This window comes from Desmodus rotundus, chromosome 1, assembly GCF_022682495.2.
Source record: "Desmodus rotundus isolate HL8 chromosome 1, HLdesRot8A.1, whole genome shotgun sequence".
NCBI lineage: Eukaryota > Metazoa > Chordata > Mammalia > Chiroptera > Phyllostomidae > Desmodus > Desmodus rotundus.
The window spans coordinates 166,745,178-166,766,746 of NC_071387.1; positions in this window are offsets into that span (position 1 = coordinate 166,745,178).

The window sequence follows — 21,569 nt, forward strand, 5'->3', positions numbered from 1 at the left end:
TGTGTCCCTCATGGGACTGAAGATTTCTCTGAACTTTGCATGTGTAGAGAAACTTCCTGAACTTTTTTTAACCAAAGCGAGAAATCATGTGGTTTCAAAGGCCATAGCCTTAGAAATGGCGGAGTCTGCCCAAAGTAAGCCGCAGGTTTGGCTGGTTTTATGATTGCTTTAGGCTTTGCTTGCTGAAAAATGCTGGGATATTTGCTTTTTGAGAAATGCTGAGATATTTGAAAGGAATTTTGAGGGGAAATTTTTAATGTTAAAAAGAATCTATGAATAATTTTGAACTTCTGGAAAGAGTAAATGGAAGCTGGGAACTAAGAAAAGCCAGGATCCTTCATAGAACAAAAAAGGGCAAACATCACATGTGTCTATTGTCCTCTGTTTCCCAACAAGCCTCTGCTGACACTCTCTCCACTGACTCTCTCGGAGAGTCAACTAATAGTTTGGTGTCTCACAGAGTCACGGGGCAAAGTGAGGAAAAAGGCAGTATTTAAAATTTTCCCTCACAGCTAGTCTCTTCCTGACGCTGAGCTTAGTGGCATCCTGCCGGTAGCTCCAAATCTGCCAGGATAGGAGTAAAAATTGCAAATGCTACAAATAGGACTTAACTTATTGCTTTGTCCATTATTTAGACTTAAGAATGTGATGAAAATGTTAATAATCCCAATTAAATTTACAAGTGTGTTGTGTCTGTGGCTATTACATGGTGAATAGCTCTAAACAAAATATTGGAAAGCGACCATCTGAGTCAGCAAATAAGCCACTCATGTCACTGACCTTCACAGAGTGAAGCTCCAACACATCTCTCCTGCTTAACTTTCATCTTACTCAACATCCATGGGCAAATCGCCCAACACTCAGGTAGGACCCATTCTTATTAGTTAATTACAAGCAATTAACAAAAGGTTTATCACCAGAGTTGACAAGAGATTTCATAAAAGTTCAGCAAAACTAACTAAAAACCCTGTGAGTAAGTTGGCTTTATGAATTTAGAAAAAACGATTGTATATTTTATTCTTCTTAAATTTATGCTACATGTCCTTTATACCAGTGAAATTTAGAATAAACTTAAGAACACTTACACACATATTCATTCTTTCTCGAGAGCTGGTTGTTACCTGCTGACCAGCGCATCACTAGGGGTGGGACACAGTACCCTTCTCTGGCTGGCTCTCCAGACAGCCAGCAAAAGGAAAAGGAAAGGATGCTACTCACAAAGGGATCTCCACTGATGCCCAGCACGGAGGGAGGGCCTTTGCAGAATAAGAACGTGAAGGTACTTATGATGCATATGTGAAGACCGGGGTAGATGAGAGAGCTCACCAAAGGCAGGGCTAATGGCAGTCAAGGTTTGCCCCCCTCTCCCAACCCCTAACGTTTGCATATTCCCCCTCCCCTAGATTTTTCCTTTGTGCTTTTAATTCAAGTCACATGTGTAACTCAAGAACCTATAAATTACAAAATGTCTTTCAAACAATGTTAGTATGTAAATATAAAATATAACATTAAATTGCCATCATTAATATTGAAGATTAAGTCAATATTTGATAAAAATTGCCTCAGGGGAATGTGCCTTTCTGCCTGGTTTTATGCCTTGCAGACTTATTCAATTATTATTTAATTACCCGGTTAAATGTCATGGCTTACAAAGCAGGGATTATATTAATAATAACATGAGGTTTGTTTTAAACCAGCCCATACATTAGATAGAGCTGATTTTTTTTTACCGTCTCACAGAGCACAGAATTAACATTATTCTTCTGCACCTGGTTTTGAATAAATTGATTTCTATTTAAGCTTTCCCCCTGCACGTTCCCTTTTCAAAAAATCATCTTCCTATGCTTGTTTTATTTTTCCAGTCTTTTAGCTGCTCTCCACCCCACCTGTCCTCCCACCCTGGGAGTCTAATTCCATAGTAAATCAAATGCCTTAACAAAAGATTGTGTCTGAAACACAGCAACGCAAAATAGATGCTGGGTCACAGAGAACAACCTACTTTCCAAAAGAAGGTGGTGCCTCACGCAGAGCAGTTTCTGAGCCAACACCTTCAGACTGGTTTGCTGCTTAATTCGTGGCTACACAGTTGCTATAGCAACCATTCTGTCGGAAGGATTTGTTGGCACCTAGATGGACTTCATTTCTCTGACATTTGAAGAGGAGATTGAAGACAAAGTCTAATGAGAGCACTGAGTGACATTCAGTGGCTCCCCTTTCGGCTTGACCACACTGGGGGTGTTTTGAGCGTGGCCTTCTGTCAGTCTGAGAGTGGTGCAGGGCTCTCCCGAGAGCAGGCGAAGAGGAGGGGGAGGGCGCAGACCCCCGGGCGCTGGGGAGAGGGCTGGAGACACAGCTGAAACGTGGTGGGCCACGCAGCCTTTTGTTCTCCGCCATCTGCGTGCTGCGGTTTTGGGAGTGCAGCCAAAGGAGCGTTACCTGCATTGTGCCCGTAGCGTGGGGCAGGGCCGCCAGCCCGCCAGCCCCGCCGCCAACACTGGGCCCCGCACACGTGACAGGGCCACAGCAGTCTGGCTCATAGACTATTTGAGCTTTGGGCTTTGTGTATATTGAGCAACATTCTTCAAATAATTTATGAAAATGACATCTGAATCCCATTGCAAGCCTAGGGCCACTGATTTGTAATGCTAAGTATGATCATAATTATAGAAATGAGGTGTACGTTTCAAAAGAACTGCTGAGCTTCAAAAGCTGGGACAGGAGGATGCTAATTCTTACTGCTGTTGAAGAACAGCGTGCCCAGGACGCCCGGCTCTGTGGGTGTATGTGAGAAAATGCAAACAACAGTGTATGTACCACGGAGGAAAAGCAGATCACAGAGGAGTAGGTTTACACGTGGCTGATTCCATTTTTAAGAACCTATGTACATTTAAAAACTGTTGAGGTATAATAAAATGATGGCTGCATCTCCATGCAGTAGAATTATAGGCAATTTTATTATCTTTATTATCCTTACTTACGTTTTTTGGCTTTTCAACAATGAATAGGTTTTCCTGCTCTACTAAAACAAAGAAAAGGGACTCTTGTTACATTTCTGTCCATTAATCACTTAGGTAATTCTTACCCACGTTATTCTAGAAGGAGAAGGAAAATTCTAGCCAGACGCTCCAGCTTCATGTGTCCCGATAAGCTCACACCCACGCTGGGAATTAATGGGGCACAGATGTCCGGGTTCTCTCGGATGCAGGGCGAAGTGGCGGCAGGCCTCCCACTAGTGAGTCTCAGCTCTGAGGTCAGTGGTTCAGGGACTCCCCTATTTTCTGGGAGAACCAGGTTGCCGGAACCAGTGTCTCAGGAAGTAAAGGGAAGAGAGAAATGGAGGTGTTTCTACAAACAGGGCAGAGAATGATATAAATATGGTGTGATTAAAAAAATAAGAAAATTGGTTTTATAGATAGCTTGTAGAAAAGAGCCTATCTTACAGTCACACCTAACGCAGTACAGAAAAAGCCCACTGAAACCCCGCAGGGCCTCACCTTGGGACAGAAAGACTACTGAGCACTCTGTCTCTTCCCCTCTTCCTGGGCATCCCCCAGAGCCCAGAAAGTTACAAAGGATGTCAGTCCTCTACTCTCATTGTTCTCCCACCTCAGCACAGGCGGTCACAGACAATCAATCAATCACTTGGAGTTTGCGCTAGAGCTGGGACCCTTTCGCCATTCCTGACCACACTGAATTCTCTTGAGTAGCATTACAAAGGGCTATATTTTTATCTTGTGAGGCTTGCTCTCTAGTGTGACAAATATAATACATAGAATTTGGAACACCATTACAAGTCGGGTATTTTAACACACACACAAAGAATCAGTGCACCCACTGTATTTATTGTTCTCAGAATAAAAAGTCACATAATAGGTTTATTCTAACTCCCTACAACCCCTAATGAAGGAATATAATATGTATCGAGCATTTTTAGTGGTTGCTATAGTGTGTTACATGTGCTTGTATTAACCTTGGCAGCACTTGCATAAACTCTACGTTAATAGAGTTACGTGAATTTGATTTTAGAAAAAATAATCTAACCTTGGAAGGAGAGTGTCATCACCTCTATGTACACAATGTTCCTCTGTAAACAATGCCCTTTATTTTGGCAACGTGTCTTTCCTGCCATCTGCCTCACAAAGCACTTGCCAAAGTTGCAATAATAATTGAGTTACAGAGGGAATTAGGTGTAATGGAGGGGAAGAAAATTGATTGCTTAATTTTTATTAACAGAAAGGGAGAAAATTGTGGTGCCTGCTGTGATCCAAAATGAAACAAAGGCAAGATTCGGAGAGGTGACTCCAGGTGGCGGGAAGGCTCCTGCACAAACATCAGAAGTCCTATGGGGAGGGAGGCTGAGAAGAAGGGGAGCGAAAGGGCACCAGTGGCCCGAGGCTGAGGTGGTAGGGCTCTACGCGCCAGGAAAAGGACACAGACACCTGGGGGACAATGTGCTTCTGCTGGAAGAAGTAGTTGGACTCTTACTGCATTCGGCCTGTGCGCACGTCAAGGATACACATCTTGGCCCAGTTGAAGCTAGAGCTGGAGTGTGTGGAGGCTTGCATGCAGAATAAGTGACTTCCGATTCTTGCCTTCCCCAGAGGCCACTGTGCCTCTGAGGGGACCGAAGGCCTATATGACAATGGACAAATTTGTGGGGGTCACTCAGACCTCACCAGGGCTGGCCTGCACCCTCTGGGTGATTGTGTTGCACAGTCCACCTGAGATGAGTTTTGTCCCTGTCTCATCCTACACGGAGACCCATGCCACTCCCCTGAGAAGTCCAGTTCCTTCCTACCGCAGGGGCAGCTGCTGGGCTGCTACCCTGCCCGTGACTCCCTGGAACTAACTCTCGTCCGGGTATCAGTTGCACGTGTTTGGCCTGCAGGCTGTGGGAAGGAAGTGGACCTGGAGGATGTCGGGTGAGAGGAGCAGTGGGCTGGGGGAGAGAAGCCCAGACGGTAACCTCCTGTATCGTCGCAGGTAACGCATTAGCCCACCTCACGTTACCGCACGCTGCCAGGTGCACACAGGATGTGGCGGAGTTCAGTTCCTCCTGTGAGAGATGCTCAGGATGCCGGCCCCTGACCACCCTCCCGGCTCACAACTTGATTCCAGGGAGCAAGTTCATGGGCTTTTTCACCGAGAACTCAAGTAAATAGACCTCACTGCAATTGTGAGTAGACATGTTTGCAAAAGGGAAAGCCGCAAATCACAATCTTGCCTCTCTCAGAGGAAAGAGAAAAGAGGGTATAGTCACATTTTAGACTAATAAGAATAGTTTTCATACATGTAAATCGGGAGAACCTAACTGATAAAGTAGAAACCGAAAAACAGCAAGATAGGTAATACTATTACCCATAATAGGTGGTGGGAAGCAGTTAAATAAATTGGACACATTCATATGATAAACAAAAATGCTGCTTTTCAAGTAATTTAAATGATATGTGAAGATATTCACAATCTAAAAGTAAGTTATAGAGAGGATTTAAACGACTATTACATAGTATAAACCCAATTATAGATGCTCCTCAGTTTATGATGGGGTTGTGTCCCAATAAGCCAATTGTAAATTGAAAATCTCATAAGTTGAAGATGTTTTTAATACACACACCCTCCCAAACATCATACCTTAGTGTCGCCGACCTTAAACATGCTCAGAACGCTTATGTTAGTCCACCGCTGGGCTAACCCGCCTCGCTACCACCGCCCGGCACCGCAGGAGAGGACCATGCAGCATATCGCCAGCCTGGGAAGAGATCAAATTCGAAATTCAAACTACGGTTTCTCCTGAATGCGTGTCACTTTCACGTCACCTGAAAGTTGAAAAATCGTAAGTCAAACCATCATGAGTCAGGGATCATATGTATAGACTGAGAGAGAAAGAGAGAGAGAGAGAGAGAGAGAGAGAGAGAGGAAAAGCAAGATGACTGTAAATAAATTGCCAAAAATGTCAAGAGCCTAACTGTGGATGATGGGATTATGGTGGTTTTTAATTTTCCTTTTTATGCATTTCTTATGATCCAATTTTGCTAAAAATATAATGTGTTACTTAAGAGTCAGAAAACAAATTTTTAATGCCATTAGGTCAGAGAAATTGTATATGTGTTACCACTTTTGGAAAAGCCGTGTGTGGGGACAAGGAAAGAAATGAAAGTTAATCTATGGAATGATAACAACGTCAGTCCCCGACGGTCATGTGCACAGTGCAGAGTTAGCAGGCATCCTGCAGCCTCCGCTTATGGGACTCAGCCCCAAACTCTGTTTGCTGGTATCAGAGTCTCTGGCTCCATTGGCTTCATTCTGCTTTTCCGAATACAGTAAGGTATGTAACTGGATATTTTCCAAAGGCTAACGACCTTTAGCACATCCTTTGTTTATGTAGTTCTTACTTGCAAGCTGTGCCATAACTTAAAACATGTACTTTAAAATGCTGGCCGTTCAAGGTCGCCTGCAGTCCAGCCTTCCCTGAAATGTTTACTGCAGAGAACAAAACTGAATTTGTGGTCACGGAGTCTTACCTCAGTGTAATCTACAGAGCCCAAGATCCCTGCCCTCCAACTGTGTCATGAAATTTGAGTGATCTAGGCCATTAATTATAATGTTCCTAATTGTCTCAAAGGCTTTTGGTTGTAACACAGTCTTCTCTGTGGTACAGAGAAGAGACGAGCAAGATTCTTAGCCACCAGAAGACCTTGGACTCCCACACTATATGTGGTAGCATCTCAGGACATGAGCTGACCCATATTCCTTCCACCTGGGATTGACTGTTCATGCAGTACCTGCCTGAATAAACTTGGCACTGTAGGCTTCCCAGTACTCGCTGGCTTCACTTCCCCTGCTAACCTCAGGCATCCGGGAAGCTAAATTGAGAACACGGGTGATCATTCTAGAATACTAATTACTCAGCACCTAAGGTGAGGCTTTACCAAATGCTCTTTAAAAATTAAGGCATGTAACTACTCACAATGGTCCCCAATGGAAACTCCAATGGCGTCAGCTAAAGAATGGATAAATTGCTATGTTCTTGCAATGGAATACTTGGTAGCAATGAGAATGAATGACCTGCAACTTCATGCAATACTATGGGCACACCTCACAAACACAATGGTGAGCAGGATAAATCAGACGTAAAGGAGCACCGATGTGTTAATCTACTTATGTCCTTATAGTGCACTTACAACGTGCAAAACACCAACACTGCTCTGTGGTGACGGAAGTCAGGACAGTGGTTATCTTTGTGGATGGGAAGCAAACAGGGGTTTCTGCAGTGTTACGAATGTTCTGTTTCTCAGGCTGGGGCTGGTCGGGACAAGAGCATTCAGTTCGCTAACCAAGTCATCAAGCTGCATACTTAGGATGTGCACTTTTGTGTGTGTGTGTAATATATGTATATTATACTTTAGTTAAAAGTTACTTTTAAAAAATATGAAGACTGATGGAAAAATTTAAGATCGAGAAAGCAGAGGCTGGACCAGAATAGGTACAACAACGCTGGTTAATTCCTCCACAGGGCACTTGGCCCCAACTCTGCAGGGATTTTCTGCAGCTCCTTGTTGGGGGCTATTTTGGATAACAGGTGAGCCCTTTCTACAGAAGAGCAGCAGCTTCATTTGCAGGCCCCTTTCTTCTCCAGCACTGGGCAGGGTTTAGCAGCCCTCACACTACCTCGAATAGGAGCTTGATGAGTACTTGCAGAGGAGAGTGCCCTAGGGAGTGAACAAACAGTGCAGGGCACAGCCACATGCTCCATGTAAGACAGCAGCTGTCCATGAAAGAAGACCCTCTCTGGTTCCTCTGGGGCCTCAGGGGTTGTCTGCTGAGTAAGCACCAGCCCCCGCCATTGGTACCTTTCCTTTTGGCTTTTGAGCTAGATTCTCCCTCATTCACATTTCAGTATTGCCACTTAGGAGCTCTGTGGTCTTGAGAAAGGCATTCCTCCAGGTCTCTAGTGTTCTGATCTCTATAATGATGATAATAATAGGCGTGTTTGACACGTAAGACTCTCAACACAGAAGATGCTCAAACAATAGTATTCTTATGGTTGCTTCCATCCCATTTCCTTTTCCCTTCAGAAATTGATTATTTCCAGTTTGAATAGCCAAGTATGTGACCTCACAGGAGAGCTGGCTGTTGGGAGGTCAGGGAAGTTGAAGTTTAGTTATATTTGCAGGGGACTACGAGGGATAAAGATCCAGCCTCTAAAATCTCTGCAGAGTTACCCAGGGACTCCTCCCTCAGAAACTCCAAGCACAGGGAAAGCAGCATTTGGGACAATGGACCCAGACTTTCCAATAACTTCCTGGAGCACCTCCCTTATGGGTGTATTCATGGAAACAGTGGCACACAAGCGGCTCTAAGAGACAACCATGGGCATTGTCGGGGGCTTAGGAGGCCAGACTGAGGCCCCAGCAATTTCCGAGAACAGTGGAGTGATTATACAACATACAGTTAGATGCTACCTAAGCCAGCTGTACATGTGCCTGAGAGGGGAATGGAGAGAGGCCTTTGCTGAAAAGAACCTTTGCGGCTGAATGCTGGGCCAGGCCTCCATGCCATGTGCTCACTGGCTTTGGCAACCCTCAGATGCAGGGTTCCCAGAGCAGCCGCTGCCAGGAAGCTCTACAGAAAGCACCACCCACAGCATCTGGATAAAGCCAAGAGGGTCAGGGTGGGCCCAGGATGGGATGCTCAGCCTTGGTGCAGGTGACACCCCCTCTTCTTTTTGTCTTATGCTTCCTTTGGGTCTAAAGATGCCCAGAGCAGTACTCTACGGTCGCTTGAGGAAGTGACTTGCATATTATTACTTAATAACAAAGAAGAAAATTGTGAAATTAAAATCTCTTCTAATTTAGTAAGATTTTAGGGCCCTTAGAAGGGGCCACCTCCTCTCTCCAAAAGCTCCATCCATGGAGTGTTCACACTGGAAAGAGACTTCAGGATTGCTTCCGTGTGGTCCTGCATTGCACAGATGTGGGGACGAGGGCTGGACACTTACGTGATCCTTTGTACCCCTCATGGGGAGGGCATGGAAGTGACTAAAAGCCAAAGCTGACCGCTGGCCCAGTTTATACTCTATGATTCCTCCACTGCTTCTTTCTCACTTAGCAAGTAACACCCCTATAATGAAAACACTGATTTTAGGGAGCAAAAGTCTTCAGTGCGAGTGAGACCTCCAAGTGTGGTGGGCCACCGGGAGAAACACCTGACCCGGCCACTCCCTCTCGTTCCCAGGTGGGGCACGTTATTTCACCTCCTGGGGCCTCCACTGGAAAGCAAATGCGCTCTCGAACCGTGGAAGAATAACTGGAGGATTAATAAGCTAAAGCGGAGGGCGATGAGCGCTGCTGCGTGGTGTGTGGCTTTGTAAGTGAGCTAAATCAACATCAGCAGGCACTGCAACCGCAGAACAAGAACCCTGATGAGATAATTTCCTTCTTCGTGGAGAAGGCCCTTCCACCTAATGAAAAGCTATATATCCCTCTTGGAGACAGCACAGTCCACAAAAATGCTGCAGCACTTATAAAATTTGTAGGGACTCTGTACACATTCACTGAGAACATTCCTTCTCCACCCCCACCCACCACCCTGTTCAGAACAGCATGTCATATTTATTAAGCACTATTATGTGTCGGGCACTGCCCTAAGGGATTTACATGCATTATCTCATCTAATCCTCCCCACAGTCCTGTCAGGGAAGTAGTCATCCTACGGCTGTGTGCAAACAGTACAGTGGAGGGTCAGGAAGCAGAAGCAAATCCCCAAAGTCACGGAGCTGCTAAGTGGCAGCCTCTGAGTGCCGGCTCCCCCCGCCCCCCACTCTCCACTCCCTGCTGCCCCAGTCCCTTCCAGGACTCACAGATAATGGAACAGAAGCCCCATCTCATCTTACCTCTCTTCCGGGAGAAGACCACCGGGCAGAAAGGCTGAGGCCGCAAGTCCAACGGCAGGGATTTGCAAATGGCATTTTACATTTGTAAAAAGCTGAACGGGAGGTCAAAAAAGAAGAGCAACTAAATGAAATAATAACAGAACACAAGGACATGGGAAGGACAAGGACACGGGAGTTTTGAAATTTATGTCCTGTTTAAAGTCAATGTACTTCAAGCATATTTTGTGGTATTAAAGTTATAGGACATAAAATTCAATCACTCTTGTGGACAATTGAATAAAATGAACACAAACACAGCAAATTCCCTGAACAAACATTCCCCACATGGTGTGGTTCCTGTGGAAACAATAAAAATACTGCGATTCAGTTACGCAGGGTTCACCTTCCCCTGCCTGTAGTTAGTGCAGCCACAATGCAGGACATGGGCGGGGATGGGGGGGGTGGGGAGGTAAGCTGGATAAAGTGCTGGTACAGAATTATGTGCGGTCCCCAACGAGGACCAGCTTGCTCTCTTATCTTCAACTTCAAATTCTCTCATATAGATATTTATCCTCCCTCACAGCTAACCCTATGATTCATTTTTCATCTTCATTCCATGGTTTAGTGTATGGAATAGGTGCTGACCTTTGCTTATTTGCTCATTTGGTAATCGGTGGGAGGACCCTGTCTGCCCAGGAATAACGGCCGGGGCACCTGTGTGCAGGTTTTACCACTAGCTGGCAGAGTGAGCCTTGCTGTCACCAGTCAAGTATGGCTCATAGCCCACATAAAGGGCCCGGGAAGAGAGAGTTGCTAGAAACCTAAATCGGTGGGGAGGGGATGGGTGTTTGACAGAGGCATTATTTCCCTTCCTTAACCCAAGGGGTGTGAGGAGAAGCCCCAAGAGCGTTATTTGTAAAGGCTTTGGAGCACTTACCAGGAGGGATGACCAGCATTTCATGTCCTGGATCAGACATCGACTTAGCCAGTGGGCTGAATGCCCTGTCCCTGTGCCCTCATCAGAAAGACGGTGAAGTGGGAGGAAGGAGCACTGCTGGAGCCCTCTGCCCTCCCGCCTGCGCAGTTCCTGGGGGACCTGGGCTTGACCTGCATTGTCAGTCTCTCATCTCTGAGGGCTGTCTGCTCTCCAGGTATTCTAGCAGCAGAGGACTGATGGGCAGGATGCTGGTGCTGAGAGCTGGGGTGGGGATGGAAGTGGTCAAGCTGGAGCTAGATCTTTCATGTCCTACAAGGCTCTCAGGCTTCCATAGGACAGGCTTCCATTGAACTCACTGTGCAGCTCCATGATAGAGCCAGCCTCTGGACTCAGGCCATGGAGAGGACAGGCAACACACCGGTTGCTCTGTTTCCGCCCCACTTGGGGCGTATTGCTTGCCATCCAATTCTGATGCTAACCACCTGCAAGGTTAAGGGCACAGTGAGACTGCCCTCACTTCAGATACTACCAGATGTATGTGAGGTCCCCGAGCCACCTATAATTCTGACTGATGGGCTGCGAATTCAGTGGTTCCCACACCCCTTCCGGTTCAATAATTCATTAGCATGACTCACAGAATTCAAGAAAGCATGGTAATTATGACTACAGTTTTATTATAAACGGTACACACAGGGTGGGGCCCGGGAGGGAATGCAGAGGTTTATGTCTTCTCTGCGTGGAAGCAGGACACGCCACCCCACCGGCACATCAGTGTCTTCACCAACCACGAAGCTCCACTGAGCACTGGGCTCCTGAGTTTTTCCTGGGCTTTCACTGCACAGCCACGACTGATTGAATCATTGCCACATATTTTAACTCAATCTCCAGTTCCTCCCTCCTCCCCAGAAGTCAGGCTGGAAAAATGTTCCAGTTCTCTAATCATGTGGTTGGTGTTCCCGGTGACCAGCCTCCATCCTGAAGCTATCTAGGAACCCACCAGAGTGACCTCATTAGCATACCGAAGGTATCCTAATATTCAGGAAATTCCAGGGGTTTCTGAGGCTCTGGGCCAGGCCCTAGGGACAAAGATCAGATATATTCCTCATTATATCTCACCAGTGACAGCTGGAAAAGCAGCCAACAGCCAACCGAGGTGATTGTGAGCTCAAATAACTTGATTAGCAAAATATTTTAAAAGCTCTATTCCTCTTTTCTGTCCCCAAACCAGACCTGCACAAGGGCAGAGAGGGTGACCTGCAGAGAAGACCGGCCGCCTCTCCGCCCCAAGCCGCTTAAGCCTCGAGGCTCCTCTGGACTGAAGAGAAAGAGCTCTGGGTCAGAAAGGGACTGAAATTTTAAAATGAGCCGAACTAAATTTGAAGAAGTGAACAGGACCCCAAAGTTATAGGATTTTCCCAAGATCCCATTAAGGGATGAGAAAGTTGGGTTTGCAACCTGATTTGAAAGCAGAGACTAGAAAAATAAAAGTGCTTCATGTTTAAACCTCGCTGAGCTTAATACTCATTTGCAGCCATTTACCGCCACTGGGATGGCAAAGATGGAAACAATGGAAAAGGCCAGGTGTTGGCGGGAGGGATGTGGAGCCATCAGAACGCTCATAGACCTCTGAGGGGTGTACATGGCTGCAGCCACTTTGGAGAAATGTTCGGCAGCACCTGTGAAAGCTAAGCACAAGCATCCGTAGGTCCCAACCGCCCTTGCCCACAGAAACCCAGTCACGCGTCTATCAGAAGGGTGCGCCACGGGATCGTAGCGACACGGTCCACACAACCTGAAACTGGAGAGTACTCACACGGCCATCAACAGGAGGATGGATCAGACAGTAAGTTGCGAAATGTTCATAAATGGAACACTACACAGCAACCAGGATAAATACCTAGAACTACCTGCAACCGCGGGGGCGAATCTCACAAACATGATGTGGGTGTAGAGCTCAGTCAGTCTCGGAAGACAGAGATATCTCTCTTCGGAGACACGTGTTTTCAGCCCACTACAGAGATCCAGGTTTCCTAAGCTCCAGATTCCTCTCCTGCAGAACAACCCAGTCCACGTGCAGGCAGCCTGGGCCTCCGCATGTCCCCCCACCCCCGCGTGGAACTTGGAGTTCGGGGAACTGACGCAAGAAATGACGATCCCCTAGCTACAGCTATTTCTGTAAGTAATGTCTTTGGTCCCCGATCCAGGAGTCTCCACGTCCTCTGCCGGCATTCATGCAACTGACGGGCTAACTTGATGGCGTATGAATAGGATAAAGCCTCAGACCCTTTACAGTCCTCGGCATCATCATGCCTCCATGGGCATACGTTAGGAAAAGAATGCTTCTGATTCAATCTACAGATAATACTGGGGGCAGGGGGATAACTACGGAGGTGCAAAAACCTCACTTATCAGCCTTCTTTATGCTGGCCCAGGTATGCCCATACATTTTCAATCTTCTCTGAATATCCATACCTTAAATATTTTATATCGCCGGTTGCTTTCATCACATCGCCCCCAGGTGAGGCCTGAATAGCCAAGCCAGTTTCACCCCACTGCCCCCTGACGCAGCAGCTGCCAGGGAAGGCACCAAAGCTCACACGTGTTCGCCATGCCCTCTGCCCTTCCTCAGAGTCCCGCCCACTGCTGGTCGGCTGTGAATCTGATTATTCTCTTCTGCACTAACGCTGCCCAATTTGTCTCTTTGTCGCCTCAATTTACTGGCTTCAGCCTCCAGCTCTAATTTATCAAACTTAAGCTATAGTTCACCTTTTCTTTCACTGAACAAGTCTCTCTCTTTCCAGCTCTATTTTCCCAGTTGGACTTCTTGTTGTCTGGGATGACATTTACTGTCATTCGTAGGCTGCTATTTAATTCTCCTTCCCAGTTGACACCACATCACTGCTGCCTTCCTGGTTGGTTTTAATAGCCAGTCGTATCTTATTTCCTTATGAGGTTGTCACAAGAACAAGAGCCATCGTCACAATTCACGTGATGGCTAGTGTGAAGCTGCACCACAGGAAGTAGTTGATGTTTTGCCCAAATCCCTGACCCTATTTTGTTGACCCCACTTTTTCTACACCACTTCCTCACAGCAGTGTTTTAGATTACTTTTACAGTGTCTTGCTGATAACTGGTATTCTTTTCCATGTAATTTTTTTCTGTTCCCACTAGAATTCTACTCTTGAATTTTCCACTATGCAGACAGGTAACAATATCAGGATGGTGTCTTAGTTTCCTCTCAATAAAATGAGCAATTAATCTAATTACACTTCATATGAACTGACCTAATGCTTCTAAAATACTCCGGGGTTGAACTTTTTTTTAGGCTGAGTCAGATAAACATAAGTCTTTCCTTTAACAGCCTTTTCCAATACATGGTAAAGATTTAGTAAAATTTCTGAGTTTTAAACATGAGTTATATACTGTAAGTATTAAAGAAATATGTATTTATCAAATTATAAGTTATATCAGACTTCTGGAAAAGTTACAAGCCTTCCTCCTGCCTACATCCCAGTAGCATTCCACTTGCATTTATTACACAACCCCATTCACTTGAAACTATCTCTTCAGGAAGTTAGCTTAAGTAGCTGGGGGGCTTCAGAGCCCTGGCTGCAGCACACGATGGGGTTCGGGCCAGCCGAGTTGGAGCGGCGCTCCTGCGTCCTGCAGTCAGTGCCCAGAACTAATTTATACCCAGGGGTGAAACTGTCTCGTTCTTGGTGGCTGGCCAGACTGTTGCACAGGGTTAATTCTTTGGATGTGGATTGCAAAGCTGAACTATGCATCATGTGTTCTTCCTCTTCATGCTGTGTGGTATGGAAATTGCTTTCGGGGCCTCTCACCTGCACATTTGTCTCAATTGTGCTTGTCATGTGACTTTTTAGCAAAAAAGTCTGATCGTGAAAACAAGTATAAGTGAGTACTGTGTTGGAGGTCCACATTAACAGATACTTCTGTATCCACTCAATTACATGCGTCATGATACTGTGTATCCCATTTCCCTGTGAGGTTCATCTTCAGCCACAATCGCCAGCAGTTAGCTTTCACTATGTCCTGGCAGCACGTCAGACCCCATGACAACACACTGAGTCTCAGAGTGACCAGGCGTCCATCCTGAGAAATAATTGTCACAGTTAATTGTGTAATTCAACTTTAGTCTCAAGGGCCATCTTTTTCATCAGCTGAGTTAAGAGCTAACCTGAGGAGAGGAGATGGGGCTCCCTCTGGTTCTCCGGCCCCTCTGACAAAGGGTGTAAGAGCGACACACTGGGAGAGCTGGGGTCACGTGTGGGTAAAGCACAGAACTTGCACTTGAGAATCATTCAAACCTTGAACAATCCAGCATTTATTTTTCATTTGAAGAACATAGAGCAGAAATGCTCCATATCTTTCTTAAGAAGGATAGGATTTTCAAGGGGTGTTGCATTCTACCTCTGTTCCTCCAAGCCTGGCGGGGGGGAGGGCCGGTGACGGGACTGTTGAAGGGCCTCAAGAGGCGCTAGGGCAAGCTGGAGATCTCGCTGTCTGCAGAAGCAGGTTGGCCTTAGCTCCTGCTGATGTATGCCATGCAGCAATTGCCGTCGCTGTAGCCAGATTTTTACTTGTCAAGAGAAACTAGAAATCTTAACTTTCTGATCACGTCAACTGATTTTTAAATGCTGGCAAATAATTCAAAAGCATTTTGAATGTTCTCTGGGCCAAATAAAACACAAGTGCTGAACAGACTCAGCCACGGGCCATGAGCTTGCAACCTCCGCCTTAACACGTCCTTGTAGTTTCTGCTGACACCCACGTTTCACATTTTTTACTTTTCGAGTTGCTATAATGTTGCTTTTAGTGTGAAGAAAATGAAATCTTTTGTTACCATGGTAGCACTTTCAATAAGGAGTAGAGATGATTTGTATTTAAACACTGTTAGCTAATATGGAATTCTATGAGTTAAAAATATATAAAATTGCTATTTTTTAGAAAAGGCAGTCTATTCTGTTTTAATCTTATCCTGCACAGAATCAGCCTTAGAAACATTTTTGATTCAACAGAGTCCGAAACTCTATCTGTAAGCATTTCCCTTTAATTTAAAACCCTGTGTACTTCTAAAGGAAACACAATACATCCACTTCTGGTTCATTTACATTAAATCATTAAAATGTTGTTTTATATAACCCTTTTGATGTCTAAGATGCTTTTGGAAGTCATTCAAGAAATGTTCTACTCCTTTTTCCCCTGTAGTCACATTTTTGACCAAAATAAGCAAGTTTAAACACCAGGCGATTGATTCTACTTCTAGGCTAGAACCCAAAACCTGCATGTTCTGTAAATTCTACACAGAGAAAAAACAATGATTCTTTCCTTAATTACCACTATCTTCATTTACTCTACCTCATAAAATGATGAAATAAGAAACTCATCAAGCAAAGAATTCTAATTTATAATTGCTAGACTCTATCCATTCATCTATCCATAATGGATATAATTCACAGAATCTATCCATTTAGATAGGACTCTGAGCTGAGGTCAAAATCTTAGATTCTTAAAATAACATGAACTTGGTCATGCAGCTCCAAGCTATTGCTTGGGATTCCTCTGAATGCACACAACACAGGCAGAAAAGATGTGTTGTCTGAGGGAAGAGTATAGGCTTACAAGACGATTCTTTATGCAGAGAGGACGTACATTGCTTCGCATTCACATTCAAGCAGACAAAATAGATCTTCCGTGAGAGACAGAGCTATCCCCACATTACTAAGAGCTGTCACTTAAGATACAACTTTGATTAATATCATTCGCAGATAGAACACTGACTCAGTTCCTTTCCTTCCAACAGGAAATACAGACCTGTAGGGATACAGGCAGAGAACATATGTAAACTCTTGGGAATGGACAATGATGAAATGACCCAAAACATGATTATTCCTTGCTACTTCCTGAAATCTGTTCCTCAAATCCCCAAACTAACAGTTCTCTGAATTTATGGCTCACAGAAGTGTTCGAGGGTTTTCTGACCACTCACGCAACTCTGCAGAAAAAGTGCGGAAGGGAGGGGTTTCAAAGATGTGCACAAGCAGGTCAGCCAAAGTTCATTCCTTGAGATCTTCCAGATATTTATTAGGAGTCCATGGGAGGCAATGTTCATTCTGTAGACACAGGATGGATTTTCCAAAACAAAAGGTGCAGCTACTTTTAAGTCTGCGGCTAGACTGAGATAAGCTTGTCTGCAGCTGATGGGATTGCTCAGATGTAGCAGGTCTAGTTTACCCAGAGGCCGCCAAGCAGAGGAGGAGGGGGAGGGAGAGGCCAGCTAGGAAGTTTTCAATTGGAGGGACTTTCCAGGTTAGGGAGGCGACAATCTGGCCAAACCACCATCTCCAGAAGAAGGGCTACCTGACCAACATGCAGCTGAGCACTACAGTAAAGCGAGGAGCTAATCCGAGCCCAGCACGCAGCTCTGCACTGAGGGGAGTAGTCACCTCTAGCAGGTTTGTGAAATAAGCTTGTGTGCCTTCCCAGGTTACACTTGGCTCCTTTGGCTTTAACAGGGCCAGTCTACCTACAAAGACTCAGTCAAAACTTAGCAAATGTTTGCTTGCTGTCATGTGCGTACAGTGCTATGTGGGGCACTGGGGCTCTAGGCGGCAGCCTGAACGGGGTGGTTTCTTTCTCCCTTCCACCACACAGCCTGGTACATGCACACGAGTATGTCTCTCCAGATGTAGCAAAACAAGGGCAAATGTGGACTCTTCTTTTATAGTCTCTCTTCCTTTGTGGCCCTTCTCCCAGTCAGTCAGAGGTGTACACATTTCTTCAAGCAGAATTAAAATTGCTATAAGAAGAAAAAGAGACAGAAACATTTGATGTTCATCTTTTAAATTTGCCAAATAGGCTGATTTTCCATCCTCAGTAAGTTGCAGGTATAACGTGCCTACCTAAGTACACTCATCTCCAGCACACAGTTCAGTGGGTTTTTCCTTCCAGCCAACACCCACCCTCCCCTGCTCTCAACAAGGAACTTCTACCACCACAGACTTGTTTGCCTGTTCCTGAATTTTGTATAAATGCAATCTTAGAATACATACTCTTTCTGTTGGCTTCTTTCGCTCAATATAACATCTTTGAAATTTATCTGTGTTGTTTGGTACAGCAATATCTCATTTTTTATTGTTGTATAGTATTCACCTTGTCATTAAAATGTTGTTTTATATACACAATTGATGTCTTGTGATATATATGTATATATGTATATATACCCTATTGATCCATTCTGTTTTGGATATTTGAGTTATTTCCAGTTTCTGACCGTTATGAATAGAGTCGGGACATTCTTGTGAATGTTGAAGCTGGATGTAAACATTTATTTCTCTTGGGCATATGTCTAGGAAAACAATGTATGTTTATTTTAAGTGGAGCTTGCCAAGCAGTTTCCGAAGTGGCCGTACCATGTTATTCTCCCGGAAACAACGGATGAGAGTTCCACTTGCTCACAGCCTCGCCACCCGGTTTCGTCCACCTTCCAGAAACCTTCGTATTCTGACAGGTGTGCCATGACATTACATTGTGCTTTTAATTCGCATCGTCCTGACCACTAATACTGTTGAACACTTTTCCTTGTGGTTACTGGCCCTTTGTATATTGCTTTGACATAGTGCCTGCTCAGGTCTCTGTATTTTCAGACTCAGTTATTTTTCCTTATTGACCCATAGGAATTCTTTCTATATTACAGATTCGACCTTTCGTCAGACATATGTTTTGCACATATCTTCTTTAGTCTGTGGCCTACTTTTCCACTCTCTTATTGGTGTCTTTCGAAGAACATAAGTTCTTGATTAAATGAAGTCCAATTTTATAGCTTTTTCTTTTGTGGTTAGTCTTTCTGTGTCCTGATTTTTCGATATTTAAAAATTGTCGCCTGTGCCAAGGTCATGAATCTCCTCTCTCCTATGTTTCTCTTTTGATATTTATGAATTTATTTCACACTGAAGGCTATTGTTCATCCTGAATTAATATTTTAATGTGAGGTAAGGGTTAAGGTTAATTTTTTTCCTATAGGTATGTAGTTGTTCCAACATGACTTATGAAAAAAAATATCCTTTCCTCGTTAAATTGTGCCTCTGTCATAAATCAAGTGACTATAAATTGTGGGTCTGTTTCTAGAAATATTTTTAGATAGATATATTTGATGTACAGTTTTGGTTTCCAAAGTAAGCCCTTGCAGCCCATACAAAAACAATGATTTTGAAAGCCATCAATATTTATTTGTCAGAGGCACGTTTTGTCAGGAGAGAAAAAGCCCTGAGAACTGAAAGGAAACTGGGCATTGTGTTAGTTTGAAACTGGAAAGCAGCTAGAGAGAGACCCTAGCTAATGCCCCTCTCCCTAGAGGCTTACATTGGACTGGGGGTGGGGGGCAGGAGAGTGGGAATGTGCACACACACGTGAGGACTGGGGGGCTGGTCCAGACCACCAGGCAGGGAGGAAAGAATTGGCCTGCAAAGACATCGCACAAATTGCATGGGGACTAGGTGTTTGTGTCTAGGTGGTCGTTCCAAGGACACAACCCGCCACCAGGGCTGAAGCCACATGAGCAGCGCGGGACTTCCCCCAGACTGCTACTTATACATCCCCCGTGCACTTACCATCCAGCACACAGGCAACATCCCAAACCCCGAGATCTTCTGAGACTCAGGTGGACATGCTCCGTTACCTGGGCCCAGCTACCTAAGAGCAATATCCTCAAACAGCATTCTGTGGGGGTTTTAATGCATTATTGAAGCAGGGTGCAGCCAAGAGGAGGGCCCCAAGAAGGGATTTGTAATGGGGTCCAGGACTCGGGGTGTCCAGGAAACATTAGAAAAATGTATATAGGATGTCCTCACCCCTACAGGCCTGAGCCAGGGGGGATGGGACACATGGAACAGGGCCATTCAGAGCTGTTTTGGGTAGCAACAGCTTTGTAGCTAACCCCTGGCAGTCATTTAACATATCTATAACCTTTAACTGGTTTCATGGATATGTTAAATAGCTGTGGCCCTGCTTTGAGCCAGGGAGATGGGAGTGGCTTCCACCCAAGATGGGACTGGGAAGCAACTCCCCCTGGTTACAGGGCCTGCGTGAGAGTGTGGAGATGATTGGCTCCATGCCATGGGGCCACACCTCTCCAGACTTACTATGGCAGCCCAGTAAAGCTGGAAGAATACGGGGATACTGGCAGGTGTAGCTGACTGTAGGAGGAGTCGGAAATGGGCTGCAAAGGAAGATGGGAACTGGGATTTAAACCTAGGCCCGGCAGCCATGAAGAAAAAGAAGAGACCATGCGGCTCTGAAGTAAAGAAGAGACCACGCGGCTTCAAAGTAGTGGGGAGGACCACAAGGTTTTGGGGGAGAAGGAGGAGACCACGCGGCTCCAAAGTAAATGGGAAAAAGGACCACGCGGCTCTGAAGGAAGGAGTGAACCACGAGGCTCTGAAGCAAGTAGATAGATAGAGGTCCATGTGGTTCTGAAGTGGGGAAAAGGACCACGCGGTTCTGAAGGAGAGTAGAGAGGACCGAGTGGTTTTGGAGTGCTTCTTCTTGCCACGCGGCTTAGGCAGCAGGAGAGACTTTGCAGCCATAGAGAAAGGGGAGAGAGGACTCTTGCTGGTGGGCCGTGAGAAGGTGCCACATGGCTTTGGATTAACTGGAGATCGCAGCAGCCACACAGCTGATGGTGCCGGGAGCCTGAATCACGGACTTCTACTTCATTTCCTGAGACATGGTACCCCGGACTGGGCACGGGGAGAGGGAAGGACTGTGCATCTGTGGGTGTTCTAGAGGACTTTAGTATCTTATTGAAGACATTAGGTCATTATTCTAAGTTTGTGTAACTTTTAAATAAACAATTCCTTTCCTTTTCACCAGTCTCTGGCATTGAGAGACGTCTTTCCTCTGGCGGCGGGCATTGCGAACCTAGCAGGTGGGCGTGGGGGAAGGAACCTCCAGAGACAGAAAGGCGGAATCCTTTCTGTAATAATTTATCGTGAACCACCCCCCCCCCTCTTGCTCTGTAACATTATGACAGAAGGAAAATATTCGGCTCTTTCTCTTGGGTGGTACTAGACAATGGTGACACCACCCTCATTAAACAACATTTAGTCTCCTGGATCTGAAGAGATGAACCGTCCTCATCATTAGGCATTTTACAGATCAATGGGAGGAATACTGAGTAGCATTTATTGCTACTCAGCAGGATCCTTGCTCTTCTAAGCTTATTCCCCGTATCACAGAGCTGGAAGCTCAGAACCTACATTTGCCAGATTCCTTTGCCGACAGAATCTTGGTCAGATGCAGCCAATGAAAGACACTGGTGTGAGATTTCCATGGCAGAAGAGATTTGGCCTTCACGGCTGCCCCTCTGGGAGCCATAGGTAGACTTGTGGAAAGACAGAAGCGAGGTCTGCAGCGCCCTCCCGGTGACTTCCTGCGATGAGCCTGTTTCAGAACTGCTAGAGGCACTCCGCGGCTTCCAGAAGCAGCAGAGGCTCGCTGTAACTTTCACTCCCTCAGCCCTTCTAATACTTTTACAGGCACATAGTTCCTTGCATGAAATCCCTTGCTGCTAAAATCTTTAGAATAAATTTGTGATTTTCTGACCAAACCCTGACTGATTTAGGTCACCTTTTAAAAAAGCATTTCTTTAAATAGCAAGTTGATCCAATCCATTATTCAACTTAGAACAATTACATTTTAGACACATGAAGGGTACGACTCTTGGGTAAATGGCTGTGAACT